Consider the following 5,000-nt stretch of genomic DNA (forward strand, 5'->3'; position numbering starts at 1 on the left):
ATGGTTATGTGGAGGGATTGTTTACTGGCATGGAAGTAGGCTTTACCAAAGTACCTCAACCACCTGTAGCCTAGTTATTTGCAAAGTGGCTATACTTACATGCATGTCAACACCCCCTCTACTATGGATTGGATTACAGTTTTAGTGCATGATAGACCTAATCAGACTGTCATGATTGGCAGCAAGTGCAATCAATGGTATTTGTTACCGAGAATGACGCACCATCCCAAGAGGAAGTCCCAAAACCATGCTATGATGGAAACCCAAAATTTCCAATCCTAGCCTTTTCTACCTTATATCTATTCCATAAACAGGTGGCAAGCCCCCTTTACTCCCCCTTTATTAGAACTTTGTACCGAGTTACAGGAAACATGACATTAAGAGCTATGACTGTGGGTGTTGTTAACTTTGTCTCTGAGCAGTGCAGTAACATGCAGTGGACATTTTATCTGTAGCATGAACCGAATCAGTAAATGAAATCCAAGACACTGTGACATTTCCTGCACAAATTTAAAAGGAAAAAAGTCATATGATAAAAGCATGGGCAAATTTTATGGATGACAATCTAAAAAAACTAAAAAAAACGGTATGGAATGGCTAGCTTGACAAAAAAAAGAGTCACTTTTTCATCTAGGGCAGAAGGTGCACAAATCAAAAATAAAAGAAATGCATTACAGAGAAAAGAGAAGATCAACCCAACTTTCTCTAAGTACCTCACCATGTTTACAGTACAATAGTAAACACAACCATTACTGCAAAAACTCATTACTAAGATCCGTCAAGTAGTTCATCACTGCGGGCTTGTGAAAACGTTTTTTTTGTAATTATCAATACCTGCTTTTCCTAATTTTATGTATACAATGTATTTAAAAAAAATTCATTATATTTCTTTAACATGTTTTAATGGTTATTTATGATATACTATTCATTAACCTTCAGGCATGGATATTTTCACTACTGTGAGGCTTTGCTGTGAGTCACCATTTCATGACAAATGCTTGTGAAAAATGTTTTGTTTGAATTGTTGCATTGACTATGATCATTTTTAAAACAATATAGTGACTGTGCAGAGGCTTGATATTTGAGGCCATCAAGTGCCCGAAATGCTGAAAAAAGTGATAAGAAACCATGCAATTTAGACTGTAGATGGAAGCAAAGAAAAGTTTGGTGTTTCTCTATATAAAGGTGTGTGGTTTTATTCTGACTAAAGAATATATAAAGAGGTATTTTATAAATCCCACCTGGTCAGGTGGCAGTACTAAACCCACAGAGATCCTGGGTTCTCTGCTCCCTGTCTAGGCATATATAATACCATAGGGGTCAAGGTGGCAGAGAATATATAGATCATAGTCTATTAAACTCAGCCCCTGGCTGGGCACGTACTAGACCATCGGGGTCTAGGAGGCAGAACACCCCTGGCTAAGGAATATATTGATTGTCGAATATAAATTAAGGTTAGGTTTGTTTATTGGTTAAGATGCATTGTACAATTCCCACTGGGGTTTTGATTGTGTGAAATCCCATAGATTTTACCAAGTGATGGGTTTGATTGCTGCAGTTTTTTTTAAATTTGTGTGTCATTTCATAGACTTTCAAAAATGGCAGACATGTCTGTAGCATTTCATTAGCCAATTTTAACCCCTTGCCAACGGGTACGACGGGTTGACACGTGCTATGCCCACTGTTAGTACTTGTTTGATTGTTTTTACACATAGATGGCTATACTTGTACCAAGTCACCAATGAGCCAGTTAGGAGTACTGCCCGTCTCGCCCGTTCACCCTTTTCTTTGATTTACGAAATATTTTACGTTATCTTATTTTGCTGTTACTAATATTAAAAAACATTATAATAATTATATGTTATGTTTATAATAAAAATAACTATCGATATTCATAGCACTAGTAAAAAATAAGTTTTTCCCGACAATTCAAATCACGTATGGTCACAAGGTCTACTAATTGACTCCTTTGTGGCTAAGCACTAGGAGAGCCATCTATGGGCAGACATTTCACAAAAAATATAGAAAATTGGCACAGCATTTTCCCCATTTTTTGTTCATTATCCCCGGTGGCATTGGGTTAAGCATTTTTTATGCAAATTTTATTTATTTATGTTCTGTATTCTTGCTTCAGCCTGGGTTAATTTCCCTGATATACTTCATGCGATCCCCTGCCATCAGGGCTTATCACATCAAGAGTGTTGGCTGTGATTGCAACGGAAATGATCATCAGATTGGTTTTCATCACAAGAGTGAACCTTATAATATAAATATTCTCCGGAGAGATCCAATTATTATAGTTGAAAAGTTAACTGAAACATGATATTCTCCAGTAGCTCTTTTGATTGTCTTCCTTATAGAAAAGATGCACTTATCTATAAGGCAAAAATTATTCCCAGATGTTCACTTGGTAGTAATTCTTTACAATACAGATGCACACACCAGAGACTAAGACCCCACAACATTTTTCATCAGTTTAAGTTATCATGATTGAGTGTGCCCTTCAGGCGCTGGAGGTTTGATGGGGGGCTCTGCCTTCCAACACCTCCATCAAATATTGTCTTCATGGCAAGATGGAGGTGAAACTCGGGAACATAGATTTTGAGCTTTCTGCTAACTTTTTCCTGTATTTAAGGTGTTACTGTTCTTGTCTGCTGATTATTCCTTGTACTGAGGACTAATTTTTTTTTCTACAAGAATATCATTTTCAATTTGCCCGGGCTTAGTGCATCCATAAGATTAACCATTCAGTTTGCTAGTAGATTACCAATGAAAATTACCGTTAACCCAATGCCGACAGGTATGACGTGTACGTATGTACTATGCCCACTGTGTGTTACTTGTTTGATAGTTTCTATGCATAGGTGGCTACACTTGTACTAAGGCACCAATGAGCCAGTTATGAGTACTGTCTGTCTCGCCTGTTTACCCTTTTCTTTGATTTACAGAAGTATTTTATGTTATCTTATTTTGCTGTTACTAATGTTTAAAACATTATAATAATTATAATGTGTATAATAAAAATAACACCATTGATATTCATAGCACTAGTAAAAAATATGTTTTTCCTGTCAATTCAAATCAGGTAAGGTCACAAGGTCTACTAATTGAGTCCTTTGTGGCTAAGCACTAGCTGAGCCTTCTATGTGCAAAGACATTTCACAAAAAATATTGAAAATGAGCACAGCATTTTCCCCCTTTTTTATTCATTTTCCCCGGCGGCATTGGGTTAAATCAACAGGCTGATCATAAACAAGGACTGAAATTGCTTGTTTCGGGTATCATGACATTTGACTCTTCTGCTAATCTGGAGCCAGTTCTTGTATGGTTAAGATGGTTGTGTGATTGCTGTGTGGATTCAATACACTCAGGAGATTTATCATAAAGTAAGATGAATATATGTGGAGGATGGTTGTTGACCTCAGCACCTTAGTTCCAGAAAGGTTGGAGGCAACTATGATTGTCATGCATATAGTGCACATATTGGCGAGCACATCGTAAAAAATCACATAGTATTCATTATTAATTTACATTAGGCAGAATTTATATATATTTTATATATTGGTATATGTTGACATGATGGTTACATTAGAATTAAAAAACATCGTGAGAGGGAAAAAGTGGCACTTATATATGTATGTAATAATCTGTACAGGGTAAAAAAGAAGAAGAATGTCAGAAATGAAGAAGATAGGTTGCTACAAGTCCATATATTATTTTAACCCTGACTTCCATAAGGGGTTGTGAACCCCAAACAAATGTGAAATAAAATAATGGTGTGTGTTACCATTCATAGGTTGTATTTTTCTCGATTTAGTTAACAAATATTCTACAGCAATATGACTGCTATGCAATGAGTATGTAAGGGCCTGTTTGTTACAGTTTTGGGACTGTTAGCCATTATAAACTTTATTTGGGCCATTTTTTTCTGCTTTAGGTAAATCCATATTTTGATTGTTTTTTCCGGAATTCAAAAATCAGGCTTCTTACACACCCTGCACATTCTGACGAACTCATGAATGTAGTTGACTGATTTTGAGGCATACGAAAATTATGACCTCTGGCAGCTTATATAAACAGAGTTGAGAACAGGCCATTGGAAATTTGGACACTTGCCAAAGTTTGTTATCTCTATTATTTTTTCACTAAATCTAATGATGTTACATGTAAAAAGGGCTTATTAATGTATTCTGTTATTATTTTCAGTAGGGATCATATTTTGTAAAGATACCTCTTCTTTTTATATGAAAGTATATATTCCCATCTGAAATATTTGATAAATGCATTAAATCATAAAGGAATCTAATCTAAACCAGAAAATACTAATTGTTATTTAATCAGATAATTTTTCATTTTTAATTCAATTAAATTTTTTTACAAATTTAATTATGAAGAAATGGTGAACTATGGATGGCAATATCAGTACAAAATTATTACAATCACATAATCCTAGCATGAATACAACATATTGGTTCAATCTTGAGATTTGTAGAAGCATATTACTGCAAACAATGGGGAGGGAGTGCTGGTCACTGGATGCTTATACATGTATGTAAATACACACATAAGGTAAAGCATTTGAATTATCCTCATTTAGTAGGACTAAACCCATTTTTATATACAGGGAATATTGTTAGTTACTCTGTAAATCAGATTTGTTTTCTTTAACCCGTTCTTTATGGTGAAGCCCGTTTTGCCGTCATGAAGCACCAATGGAATATACTGTGACATTTTATTTTAGTTGCTGCTAAGTGATCCCCATATTCTATTCTGGCTCTATTATTTAGACTCCATACATTGAGCCTCTGGGCTAGTACCGTGATAATGTGTTGGTCTCTCATCCAAGGGGTTTGATGGTTTGTGCCCTGCCCAGGCGCAAAAAGTTGTAATTGTCGCCTGGAGGTTACTGCTGTGACTGGGCACCATGGCGGGTAAGGACTAAGCTCACTCGAGTCAGCACCAGCTGACACACGTTAGCGAGTCAGCATTAGTCAACACAG

General features: G+C 36.0%; 1 protein-coding gene across 1 annotated transcript in view; it reads left to right on the forward strand.

The window, feature by feature from the left end:
- The window catches only part of LOC125041678 (histone-lysine N-methyltransferase E(z)-like), a gene marked incomplete in the record, with an annotated part of 37,678 nt that overhangs the window by 858 nt on the left and 31,820 nt on the right, over window positions 1–5,000 (forward strand).

This window comes from Penaeus chinensis, chromosome 31, assembly GCF_019202785.1.
Source record: "Penaeus chinensis breed Huanghai No. 1 chromosome 31, ASM1920278v2, whole genome shotgun sequence".
In the NCBI taxonomy this organism is placed as follows: Eukaryota; Metazoa; Arthropoda; class Malacostraca; order Decapoda; family Penaeidae; genus Penaeus; species Penaeus chinensis.